Raw genomic sequence first — 14,188 nt, 5'->3', positions numbered from 1 at the left:
TACCTCAAGTATCTCGGGGCTTCCCTGTAAATACATGTGTGGGTTACTGCAAGGACTTTGAAATGTACCCTAACATTCACAGGGAGCCAATGCAGTTCCTTTCACGCATTTGTGATGTGATCTCTTCTTGAGATGTTAGATGCAATTCTCACGGCATCATTTTGCACTACTTGTAGTCTCTGTAGATATTCTTTGCTAGCCCTACCAACATGGCCTTGCAGTAGTCCAGTATTGGCATTATCATAGCTCTTACTAGTGTTTAGCAGTTTTTACATGTCACCTATGGCTGAACTTGCTGTAAGACTCTAAGATAATAATGTGAGTTCTTCACAACACCATCAACATAGGCTGTGGCACCCACTGAACGCCCATGTGGATCTCTAACATTTTTACTTTGTCTGACACAGGGATTGTGCTTCCCACTTTGTCAAAAACTATTTATTCTGCCCCCAATTTTGCCATGGCCTGTGTTGAACCAAATACCATACCAGTTGTTGAACTGTTCAGACCCATCTAGTTGTTCTGCATCCAATTCTTAAAAGAGCAATATATGTTATTAATTTTCTTTGTCTTTTTCATATGGTCTACTAAGGTCCATCACAGTTGGATGTTGTCTGAGTAATTATTAAAGATGAGGCCCACCTGTTCCATCTGGTCACATAGAGGCTTTTTATAGATGTTAAAATTCACCAGTGACAAGCATGCACCCTGTGGTACACCAAATTCTATGTGAATTAGTTCTGAGGTAGCGTCCTCTCAGCAAGTCCTTGAAGTTCTGTCACTCAGAAATGATTTCAGCCATTCAATGGCATTTCCGGAACAGTTTCCAGCATGTGGCATTTTTTGTAGAAGTGATCTGTTGTCAAGTAACTCAAATGACACAGATAAAACCAAGAGGATTAGCATTCCGGCTTTACTTTCCTCAATAGAACCTAACATCTGTGTTTGCAGAACCAGGAGTGCAGTGTCCTTTCCATGTTTTTGCCTGAACCCCAACTGTTTTGCCTGCAGAGAATCTGATAGTTCAAGATGGTCCTGCATTTTTGTAGCTGCTATTTTGTCTACAATTGTAAGTAGAAACAGGGTGTTTGTAATTGGTCTCAAATTAGAGGGGACATTTGGATTCAGTCCTAGTTTCTTAACAAGGGGCGTTACGTTCAGATCAGTAATCTCTTTAGCTACTAGATTGTAGAGAAATGATGAGTTGACAAATGGCCTATGAAATGAGGCAAAGATTTTGATGTTCCAGAGTATGATTTTTGATGGCAGGACATCACTGGGACATGAGGTGGGCTGCTTGTTAGTTAGCATCATCTCCATGTCTAAGATGGATGTTGGCTTAAAATTAAAGCATCCCAGCTCCTCCCGCACTCCTCATATGGTTTCTTAGCCTCCTTAATAGGGGTCTCTTTATTGTTTGTGCTCTTTTTAACATTATTGTGTGCTATCAACATTTTGTCCTGGAAGACTTGCTGTACCCTTGTGAAATCCTCATTATTTGGTCAAAACTGCCTCTTTGGGGCATTGGGTTTCTCCAGCTATTTAATCATTTCAACAATGTTTACTTTTATTGTTATCAGCCTTCTCTATTTGATTATTATAAAATGCTTTTTATGTTTCTTAAATTTCTGTTTTGTATTTTTTCTCCACTCGCTTCCATGCCTGTTTGTTTTCACTAGTCTTGTGTTTTTCCCATACTATTTTACCTTTTCTTTTAGCTTTATTGAAGAAGGTCAGATCTGTCATAAACCAGTTTGGGTGTTTTGGTTTATCACAAACAGTTTTGGTGTAAATAGGGGCAACTCTATTCGGAAGTGGCCTACCATATATTTCCACCAAGTATGAGGGCATGTCTTGATCAGAAGAATCCTTCATTACTGTATCTAAACAATCTGCTTAATCTTCTGCCTTAAGACTCTAAGATTCTTCTACTACTTTCTTGGGGCTGTTATAATTTAAGGTAACTTTTCCTCTAGGTAGGATACTACACTCTATAAGCGAGTAGTCTGACCAAATACCGCGGGATGTTTTAACTGTCCCTATATCAATATTTCTGGCTGTCCAAGGTGTGTCTCTTCACATGGGTGGGCTCAGGACCTGTATGCCTATATCGTTTAGTTGTTGGTCCAATATAACTGCTTCTTTGTCCTCTGTATGCCCTCTTCACCAGTCCATATCCCATAACATTTGTGGCACAGTTAGGGGTTAAAACCACCAAGCATAATCCTCATTAAAGGAGGGCATCTCCATGAGTGGGCGATAAACACGTATCATATTTAAGCAACTAGTCTCTGATGATTCAAATTTGGTATGAATGATTTCACAGTCCTCACATTGGATGATCATTTCATACATCCCAATCTCTTTCCTACATAGGATGGCCACCCCTCCTCCCAAGCAATCTATTTGATTTTGGCAGAAGTAATTGTACAGTGTGGGTGTAACAAGCTCTTTTTTCAGACCACTTGATGCACAGAGCCAGGTTTCTGCGACACACATGATGTCACCCTTATTGTTTTACTAATGATTGTGTGTTTAGTAACGTTAATTTAATAGGTTGAGTGACTTGGGATGTGTATACCTTTCCTTGTCCCTCCAAGTCCATTTGAGATTGTGCAGCTGTCTTGTTACTAAGGCCAGCTAACCTGTTGTTATTCGAGTGCGTGTCTTTATGAAAGAAAATAGAGTGAGTTTACTCCTGGTTATCTTGCTTTAGAAATTGAAATAATTATTTCTAACGCAGTGGTTAGTGCGATACAATTGGCTTTTATTGGTGGTAGTGTGGACGGTTTTTCTCAATGCAATGATAAGTGTCATATACACTTGATGGCATTTGTGCGCCTGGTTATTCAGCCGGCATGTGTTTCGACCCAGGGGGGTCTTTATCAAGGCTGAAGAATATTCAAAAATACCATGTGATATGTGACATAAAGTGACAATTTTGTAAACGTACATGAAGAGTGGTGTTTAAGTGAGGTGAAGTGATTCTGACAGGTTTATAATAAATTCCATAATACACACATTCAATGTTATGAGAATTGCATTCAAGTTGGGAAAGAGGGAGGAGAGAGAAGTGACAGGTTAGCAAGGGGATGTCAGAGGCGGTAGTCCATAGTTAGAAAATTGGATAGTGAGGAACATGGCCTCTTACCATGTATCAATTTCTTTGAGCCTCCTGTGGGGTCCTGGTTTTGTTAGGGTGGCTGTCCTGTAGGCAGTTGTGGCTCCTGTTGGGCCCTGAAAGGCAATAGCAATAGTGTTTAGGGGGCCAAGTAGCCTGTTGGGTAAAAAGGCCTGGGGCCTAGTTGGCCTGATGGGTGTGATCCCATGTGCGGTGTCTGGGGGTCACTGATTTGTGGGGGTGAAACCCGATCAGGCGGTATGATCTGGTGGGCGGATTGAGGTTGAGTGGGGCGGTGAAATGTGGCCCTGGTGCAAGAGTTAGGCGTATGATTGTACGTGGTGATAGGGAAAAGGTCCCCCCATGTAGCAATTGGTTCACAGTATTGAAGGGGGTGAGGGTTAGGTTGAGTGGGTCTGGGCCCTGAAGCCGGGGGAAGGGCAAGGCAAATTGATGAGGAGGTTGGTGTGCTGAAGTGGCCCATAATAAGCTCCCGTTGGAGGACTGGTGGACAGGGAGCTGTCTAGAGAACCTGAGCATGTCGCGGGATATACTGGTTCAAGCTGTGTTGGGCGTTAGGTGCGGGCGGGCGCTTAGTTCGTGCATTTAATGTGTTAAAAGAGCATGGCTCCGTGGTGTGAGAATTCGTTGTTTGCCGTGCAGTGTGCTGGGGCTGGTGGATAGAGGCTTGCGAGTGATCCCTAGGGGGAGGGCTTACCTGTGCGCAAAGTCTAGATTCCGGTCCTTGGCGGCTCCTAGCCAGTTGTGGTGTGCCGCCATTAGTTATGTGCTCGCTTATGTGCCGAGTCACGTAGTGTGACTTACAGCGCATGCGCGATTGCATAGTGTCTCAGTATGCGTCCGTTCGCATGTCTGGTAGAACAACGATGGGGCGCATGCGCTCCAGATCAGTGTGCCGGCAGTTCCAGTTGATGTCTGGCGCCTGTGCGAGGAGTATAGTGTCTGAGTTACACTATGTGGCCCAAGGTGGTGGGCAATGTGGAGAAGGGGTCTGGGAGTGGGCTAGTCCTGGGGTGCTGAACATGTCAGTGAATGGCTGATGTCCGTCATTAGGGAAAGATGTTGCAATCAACTTTTAGCTTTAATAGCCTCCAAGGGTTTAAGGCTCCAGTAGTGTTATAATGAAAAAACAGAAATGTCTCCTCTGTGGCACTCTTATTTTCCATAATCTCACTCCCGACCTCAGTGCTTGGGTCATATGCTAATGGTAGACTTCTATTACCGTGACCCAGTGTACTAATTGTCTGAGTGGGTAGTTGGCATGTCTGTATATTCTGCGCTCTTAAGGTAGAAGGATGGGATGTGTAGTTGTTTCTACAGTCCTCCATGTAATGTTTTACCAGCACCTCTCTTTGAAGCTTTTGGTCATGTAAAACCAGCATTAGCTCCAAATGCAATCCCATTGTGAAATTATATGTAACATTATTTACCTAACAGAATGGACGTTCCAGGAAACACGAAGTAACATATTCACTGGGATCGGGTAACCTACATACCTGCTTCAGTGCAGAATTGCAGACATGCTAGTTCCAGACGCATCAGCGCTAACGTGCTTCACCAGTAAGAAATAGGCACGCCAGGAGTACAAGTTCGATCGGAAATGTAGTTCCCAATCATTCTAGACCGGAAAGGAGAATCAAATCTGGAATCATGTCCCCAATGTGAATACTCTGGAGAGATGGGTGATGTAGTTCCTAGTGCAAGCAGATTTTTAAATCAGCCTAAAAGTGGGTTTTCAAACACTACCTTTCCCCATAAGTAAATCAGTCAGCAACTGCCTAATAAATACAATAGCTAAGGAGAAGTGCAATCCCTAAAAGAATTAAACATTCTGAAACAGAGCAGCACAGTGACAGTATTCAACAAGAGTTAATCTACAGAGCACCTAAACAGCCCCGACCTTAAATAGGGCGCAAACCTGCCATGTCTGGAAATGTAATCAAATATGCTGGGAAAGATGGGTGATGTAGTCCCTAATGCCAGCAGAGTTTACAATCAGTCACAAGTGGGTATTCAAGCAATCTCTTAGGTAAATCAGTCTGCAACTGTCTAATAAATACAATAGCCAAAGAACGGAATTAAGCTAAAAGCAATACAATCACTAAAAAGATAACAATTCTGAAACAGAGTGACAGTATGCAACGAGAGGTATAGACATTGGCAATGTGAGCAACTCAAACAAGGGTCCCTGTTTGCAGTAGGCCAGTGGTGGGGGTGCAGGGTTGTAAAATCTGTTTTGCAATGCAAGGTCCACTCCCCTGTTCCTCCGACTGACCAACTCCCCTCTAGGCTCTTACACCGAATTACACTACACACACATGCAAACCCACACATGGCAGCCACATTCTGATCTATAGCATATTATCACTAACTGAACCATGACAAGGCTTATGACTTCATCCCTATCAATCCCTTCAACATTGGCAGCTAACCAGGCACGCACTGCAGGACACTATCAGATCTTGACCTCTTCCTGATGGCTAATATACCCCCAAGTTTTAATTAAAATATAGATATTACAGCACACTGGAACAAGGTACTCCTGTAACGCACACATCAAAAACACAGGTATTGAAACTGGCTCTCCCACTGTCCCTGCTGTGGTGGGTTGGGTTCTTCGGACAGGCCCCTTCAGTTACTCCCTCCTCCACATCTGTGGCTCAGATGATCAATAGTTGGGACCCCATGCATTATATCGGCACAGCCTCCTCTGTACCTGACCTTCTTATGAAAATGTGGCTGTGCCTTTGTTCCTGGCAGAGGTAGAGGTCCATGCTGAGGCAGATGAGGGGGTCTCAGGGCCTGCATCGGAATCTATTATTTGTGTTTATTAATCATTCTATTGTCTACAGCTCACTTTCCCTGGAGTTGCATGAATCGGGTGATGCGGCATGTCTTGGCTCTGCTTTTTAACACATGAGGTTTTGATTTTCTTTATCTTGCTTTTGTTTTCCTTTTTTGATGAATTTTAGGATTATCTATATACCTCTTTATGGGTGGTTTATGTGTGTGTTTTTTGTGTTGACCGTTTGGGCCTGCAGCTGTATTATTCATGTTTATCTCTTTTATTCTTCTGCTAATTTAACTCTCTCTTCAGTCACAAAGTTTTCTGCACTTCTACTCCTGGCTGACTTGCATTCTTACCATGCTTCACTGTATGTGTTTATTTTAGTGTCCCTATTATGGTCTTCATCAGGTGGGACTTTGCTTAGGGTAATGTCTGGCTGCCTGGCTCCCTAGGGAGCTGGGCACCTGCATCTCCTGTTGTGCTGGTGCCTGAGCCTTTTTCCTCCCCCATTTATTTACATATTAGCTCTTTATCATGTTTATGTTTTCATTAGTTTTTTTGTTTTTTGATTTTCCGTTTTTTGTTTTACCTCCCTAGGGTACTTCTCACTGTATTTTAATTTCCTTGTTTCTTTTCACCAACATAGGCTCTGTACAGCCTTGTCAGGTTGTCTTAGATTTGGGGACTTCTTCGGTACTGCACGTCACTATAACATGGCGGTCAGTTTGCTCTGCTATTTCTTTTCGAGGTTTATGAGGGGGAAATATACAAGCCAACCTGCTACCCTTTATTTATTTATGGAAGCGGATGGCAGGTTTTTTTTATGTTGACGTTTTGAGTGTGGTGTACTTTGACAACATCAGTAAGCCTTCATCTCCCTATCCATTTGTTTTTTTCTGTATAGCAGGACAGCAGTCTTTTTACTGCCTATTAGTCAATAGGGAGCCTTGGGTTGGGATTGTTTAGGCTTGGGATCAGAAAGGCCCTTATCTTATTTAGCTTTTATGACCAGTTAGTTGATCTGTGGGCCTGAGAGCTTCTGGGAGATGCATTCAAATTACCTTCTGGGAGGATTCACCATGTCACTGTCAAAGCCAGTATTGCCTTCTGGCAGGATTGACTGACACAGCACCCATTGCAGCTGCTCTCATGATGTCTGAAGAAGTATCCAGAGAAACAAGATCTCCTTAATCTCTATAATCTGAAAAAGTTCTTCACCGTCTGGCCCTTCTTCTAGGACAGCAATTAGTTCCATGGCAATGCTTCCTGAGGTTTTGGGTTACATATCCAGAGTAAGCGCACATCCAGAGAGCAAAACTGCTAGTGCTATTGGCTCTCTTTGGGGCAATGTCCATCTGTTTATCCACCGGTCAGAGGGTGCAGCATGTTCAGTAACTATGGAGGTATGCCTATCTAAGGAAAGCAACATTGAATCACTGTTGTCCATGTCAGGCTATTACTGGATGTTCCCCTGTAGAGGTTGTTGTTTAGACCACACCCTTGGCATTGATGCCTATCAGGCAGTCCCAGTGGAGCAGGAAGGGCATTTGTCTAAGTTAACCTCAGAGGGACTAGAGGTAATATGTGTGTGCCACACCCTTGGCATTAATGCCTTCTCATTCTTCTGATGGATGATGTCCCAGATAGTCTGCAGGGGAAGTAGGCCAGACTTAGAGACTGGAATTTGACAACAGTAGCCATCATGGACATCCTCAGGGTAGGGGTCTCCCTACCATTCTATAGGTTCAGATTACGCAGCAGGTCAGTAGTGACCTCATCCACAACCATCTTCTCTAGAAATGTCCCTGTCATAACCCAAACCTCCTCTCAGGCAGTCCCACTGGGGCAGGAGGGGCATTTGGTTAAGGCAAAGCCCAGAGGTACATCAGGTAGTGTGTTTGCCATTGCTGCACACATAATACAAAGAAGCTGGGCAGCAATTGCCATATTGACAGTCTCTGTTATCATATCCCGGGATTCTATGTTAGAGCTTGTAAAGAAGAAAGAATTTCTGACCTATGTGGCTGCATACTGGGTCTCCTATAGGAAGGGGCACATGTATTACCATGCCTCCATTGGCAACGCCTCAAGGCCTGGACCAAGAGCATGAACAGGATCTGTGCCCCCTCCTGTATGAGTGTGTGTGATCCTCTCCATCACTTCAGATGCCTGCCCTTACTCCGGCCCCTTGGACAGTACATCCAGTTGCTACTGAAGAACTGTAGGTACATTCCCCCAAGCTTCTGACCTTAACTAGCCAGCCTTTCTCGTCACAGGCACTAGGGAGCCTCCTCCTGTACCCTGACTCTTGTTCTGGTGAACAGACATCTGCCAATGCAGTGGTGTGTGGCATATTGTTGGCACGGCAGAAGCAGGACCCCTGAGTGCATCCACAATAGAAGGACTTCTAATTCGTTCCCATGATCTGCCGTCAATTGCTCATTCTTAGAACAGGCGCAAATGTTTGATAATCTTGCCCCAGGGGGCAGATTATCAAAGATTTGCATATGTGCAAAAAAGTGCATCAAATTAATTTAGCCCCGATTTTGCTGCTCGGTTAATAGAGAATGGAGCAAATAAGTTTAGACTCACACAGTATTATCTACACAAATGTCCACTGGGGGAAATTGAAGCAGGCTGATTTATTAACTATGTTTACTACGAAACATGAAAATAAAAGCACAAACTCACTTTTTTAGCACCCGTGCAAATTTTAGATAATCTGGACCCAATGTTGCTGCTTTGTTAATAGAGAATGGTGCAAAACGGTTTAGCCTCAATCAGTATTACTTAAACAAAATGTACCTCTGGAAAATGTAAGCAGGCTGTTTTATTTACCATGTGTGCTGCATAACATGAAAAGATATGTAGTAGACACAATTTGTTGTATGTTATGCAGCAAACAAACAGCCTGATTAATTTGTTCATGAGTGCAAATGTTGTTAGATAATATTGATTGTGATAAAATCTGTTTGCTCCATTTGATATTATCAATACATTTGTCCCCTTTTTAGCACCAGTGCACATGTTAGATAATCTGGCCCTTGTCCGGCACAGGATAAAACTAATGGTGTTTGCTACATTTCTTTTCCTGTTATGCAGCAAACATAATGCCTTCTTTTTTTTTGCTGTAATGAAATAATATATTTATAATGCTGATTGGACCTTAACCTGATTGCTCCATTCCGTATTATCTAAACAGCACTATTGGTCCTAAATACTTTTTTTTTTAAATGTATTTAGTGCATTTGGATAAACAAAACCTATAGCACATAAGAACACGTAATATAGACATCCTATTTAACAAATGTAAAAATATATATACAAAGTTAAAAACATACAACAAAAGCCAAATTTAAGATTACAATTCCTTGTCAGTAAAAAAAGAAGAATTCCATTTGTTTAAGAGAACTATCAATTAAGCCTTAAAGTGCATTAGCAGAATATATCTAAGCCCACAATAAAAGCAAAACATACATTCATAAAATCAAATTTAATTGTTTTGTGAGAAGTGCATTTTTCCATATATGGGAAGCAGCTGCTACAGTCTGGATAGAGCACCATGGAGGCGACTCCAGAATTGGTTAGTCTCGATAAAATCCATAGAGGGCACACGTGATGCGCACTCCTTCAAATAAGCACTGTGCAGAACTGGCCATGAAAATAGGTTGTGAGATGTGGTTTCTACTTCAGTTTTACAGAGACAATGCGTGCAGTCCTCCTAGGCAAGACCAGACCAACTACTGACATGCTCCAAAGTAGTGAGGATATTAAAACGCATTCCGGTGGTAAATCTTCTTTATTGCCCACTAGAAAACCTAGTGAGATATTTGCATAATGAATTAGGACGAAACCCTTGATAGCTATATTTTTTACAATATTTCTTTTGATACAAAGCATACAAGCTATTGTTCACATCCCAGGCACTGGTTTTCTCCTTTAATGTGGCCTATTCACTGGGAAGGGTGATCAACTATGGCATTGTTGTCCCAAGTATGTCCAAGTGAGCATCAACTGAGTCCTGTAGTTCCGTAAGGAAATGGTTTGTTCAGAATTATATTGTCGTGCAATGAGTCCCAGCAACCAATGGGGATTCAATTGAGAGAAGACCAAAGACAATACAAAATTACAATGTAGGAGCATCCATGAGGATCTCAAGGAAGGTAACCCAAGTTCCAGTTTTAAAGCTTCAACTGGGACTGATGATGCAACTCCCAAGATGGAACAAAGGATTTTACTCTCTAATCTATCCATCCCCTCATATTTTGTTGGGAGAGGCCCACTAAACTGTCCAAAATACCGGGAACATTGCTTATCTTATAAATGTTGATGAGTCCCTCACCATAATTACCACCATTATTGCTGAAACATTGTTTCATAACCAACCATTTCCTTAAAATTCTGGGGACTACAGTGTTGCCATGATAATCATATAGGAATCGACTTAATAGGGACACCCAGTCTACAACTACATCAGGGTATATGGTTTATCTTCCAGGTATAGCCTGATTTAATTCTGGTCTGGCCTCCAATGATAAAAATGATAAAAATATTCGTTTTTGAGATGTTTTGCTAGGTATGTGCTACTAATGCATATATTGAGTGCTGTAGGTCTATCACCGTATAGTCCAGCAGAACAGTGTCATCCGCATAACCAAACCATGCTATTAGTTCACCCACAATTGATGGTGGTGGAACATTTCGGACGGCACTAACGGCACTGACGGCACTTACGGCACATTCAGATCTGAAATGTAGCGATTGAAATGCAGGGGTGCTAACACTCGTCCATGCATTAGTCCCACATTTGTTGCCACTGATTTTGATATCAAACCCTCACTATTTAGACATAAAACCACTAATGCTTCTGATAAGAGTGCCTTTAGCCAATTTAGCAGACTGGGATCAATTCCCCAATGGGTTAGTTTAGCCCAAAGTTGGTGACGAGAGACTAAGTCGAAGGCTTTTGAAACGTCCACAAAACAAAGGTAGAGCTTCCTGGGAAAGTGGCCTCTGATCTTAACCATTGCATAATAAAGTGCACATATGCTATGTATTGTGCTGTGATTTTTTACGAAATCCCATCTGCTGAATATGTATCAGGACTTTTTTGTGGCCCAGGAATTGAGATGTTTTAAAAGTAATGTGGCAAACATCTTTTGTCTGGAATCCATCATGGCCAACAGTCATTAGTTAGCAGGATCCACCCTACTACTTTTCTTAAAAACCCGGATGATGATGGATTCCTCCCAACTAGATGGTGTGATTCCTTTGGCCATGATGTCCCAAAAAAGATGTTCCAGTATGTATGTCCAAAAGATAGGGGTGGCCCTAATCACTGCATTAGAGATACCATCACTTGTACACAAGAAACGCTTGTGTATATGTTCATTATAAATGACATATTTCATATCACATCATAACATATAAGGGCCCGGTGGTCTGGAGATCTTTAATATCTTTTTAATACAGTGCAAATCAGGGTAAATAACGACCAAATCAATCCCCAGGAGCGGGGAATGAGCTTTGGGTACAGTTGTTACAATTACTGAATCATAATATATTTCCATGCAGACTCTGGTATTCTGAGCCCAAAGTTCATGCCCATGCCCATGCGAAAAAACTGCTGATCATGGCCCAATTCTTTTTGTTATTATCATTGCTCCTAAGTAAGCAATATAAGAGTTTCCAATTAACGTTGGAAGTGGAAAATGTTTGTGCCCTCTGCCAATTCTTATATTGAGTTGGTAATTTAGCTAAATGTGTTGCTTTATCCTTAGGTGTGAAAATGGACAAGGAAGGTAATTACCCCTCTTTTAATTCAACTTGTTAAAGTTAGTGCACCATCTACAGACTGACTACTTCAAAAACTATGTAAACAGGTCATTTGTACCATTCAAAAAAGAACATATTTTTTTCAAAATGTAATCACAGAGAAATTATTATTTTTTTAAATCGCAAAACTACTGAATTGTAAATGTTACATGATAAAAAGTAAACAAAGTTTAGTTTTCATGATTCTTTACTTCAGTTCTGTTGTTGTACGGTGACAGTATTTATATCTACAGAGATTCAAAACTATGGTCTCTGTCAGTGAGGCTAGAGTCTTTGTATCCTACAAGATCGTTGACATATGTTTCGGCTGTTATACAGTTTATGAGGGACTATCCCTAGTACTCTTTGCGTTGTTATAGCCGTCTTCAGGACAAAACCACTTTCTTTCAAGTATTGTGATTAAATCACAAGACCCCTTCTTTTGAGCAGATATTTCGCACCCTGCATAGAATGCAAAAAACATAAAAAAAACAATAAGACAATTGTACTAAGAAAATGGTTTAATAAAAGAATGGTGAAGAGTTTTGTTTGTTTGTTTGTTTATTTGATATGGTGCAGCCGAGACCCGTAGGTAGTTGGGCGCAAGCATTACAAGGATACTTATCAGCTTAGTTACTGAGTATATACAATGTTACAGTGGGTGATCATATTCCAGAGACAAATTTTCAGCTGGTGGTACAGTGGCATATATACAATTGGAGTAGTGGTCAGGAAGGAGAGCTGTCTGGGTGTGGGGGAGATTCAGCAGCAGCTCAAATTAGACATCATTGGTCCATAGCCAAGCTAGTACTTTTCACCAAAATGAGGGGTAGGGTTGGTCAGTTCTCACCTCTAATGGGAGTTTGTTCCAGGTTTGGGCAGCCGTAACTGGGAAGCTGGAGCCGCCAGCTGTGTTCAGTTTGTATCTGGGAACCTCTAGGGTGAAGGCGTTAGCTGATCTCATTGGCCGGTTTGAGGTTTTCCTGTTTATTCTCTCTGTAAGGTATGGAGGCGCTATGTTATTTAGGCATTTGGAGGTAAGGGATAGTTTTTTGAGGAGCACCCTGTCTTTTATATTGAGCCAGTGAACATTTCTTCTGAAGGCAGAGATATGATCTCTGTTGGGAATATTTAGAGCTGCTCTTAGGGCATTGTTTTGACTATTTGCAGTTTGTCTATGATGTACTTATTGGAACCCGCATGAAGTCTGTTGCAATAGTCCAGTCTAGATAGTATGAGTGTGTTGGCTAGGGTGATGGGGCTAGTTTCAGAAACGAATGGTCTGCAAGCTCGGATCAGTTTGCAGGTATATGCTGAGGAAGATGCTAGTGAGTTGACTTGCTTCTTGAGGGAGAGCGCTGAGTCAAGATAGAAGCCAAGGGTTTTAACAGCAGGTACCACTTTAATGTCGTTGTTGTTGATATTGAAGGTGGCATAGTTGGGGTCAAGTTTTTTGATGGCCATCTCGGAGCGTAGGATTAAGAGCTCAGTTTTGTCGTCATTCAGGCAGAGGCCATGGGATGCCATCCATGCCTGAATAAGGTGATATTATTTACTAAGGCCGTGTCCTCCAGGAAGTTGCCCGAAAGGGGGATGCGGATCTGGGTGTCATCTGCGTAGTTGGTGTAGGTGACACCCAGTCTGTCCAGCTTGTCGAATAGGGGCTTAGTAAAGATGTTATACATAGTGGGGAAAACGCAAGATCCCTGAGGTACCCCGCAGGGGACTTGAATGGGATCTGCGGCTGCGAGAGGTGAGAAGACTCTCACGGTGTGGTTCGCTAAGAAGGATTGAACCCAAGTTATGGCATCATTTGTGAAATGGGTGGCTGACCTGAGGTGGATACATAAGACTATGTGGTCCACTATGTTAAAAGCCGCCGATAGGTCAAGGAGTAGTAGCATAGCTGAGTTCCCTTTGTCCTTTAGCTCATCAATTTGAGTCTTGAGGTCGATTAAGGCTGTTCCTTTGCCGTGGAGGGGGCGAATCCAGATGGACGTGTTCCAAGTAGGTTGTTGGCTTCTAGGTAGTCCTGTATTTGTAAGTATGCTACTCTGTCGAGGATTTTAAGTAAAAAGGGCACCGTAGTGATAGGTCTATAAATAGTCGGGATGGAAGGGTCCAGAGTTTGTTTTTTGAGAAGAAGGACTACCCAGGAGTGTTTAAGGTTGTTTGGCACTAGGTTTGTCGTGAACGAGGCATTAATGAGCTTAGAAATGGAGGGGGCTAGATCTCAAGCTGCATCCTGTATAATGTGGGGTGGGTAGCTATCTCCTTTGCAGTTGGAGGGTTTGAGCGAGAGTATTATTTTTTCTGTTTCAATGATAGAGACTTTCCTGAAGCTAAAAGGTAGGGTGGTGCAGTCCTGAGTGAGAGGTGATGGTTGCTGTTGGAGTATTGTCTCTGCTGGGAGGAGCAGTGAGTCTTTCGTTTTGGTAATTTTG

The sequence above is a fragment of the Ambystoma mexicanum genome, chromosome 5q (genome assembly GCF_040938575.1).
Source record: "Ambystoma mexicanum isolate Mex_15411 chromosome 5q, UKY_AmexF1_1, whole genome shotgun sequence".
In the NCBI taxonomy this organism is placed as follows: Eukaryota; Metazoa; Chordata; class Amphibia; order Caudata; family Ambystomatidae; genus Ambystoma; species Ambystoma mexicanum.
The sequence above is the reverse complement of the archived record's forward strand: the minus strand, read 5'-3'. Positions refer to the sequence as shown.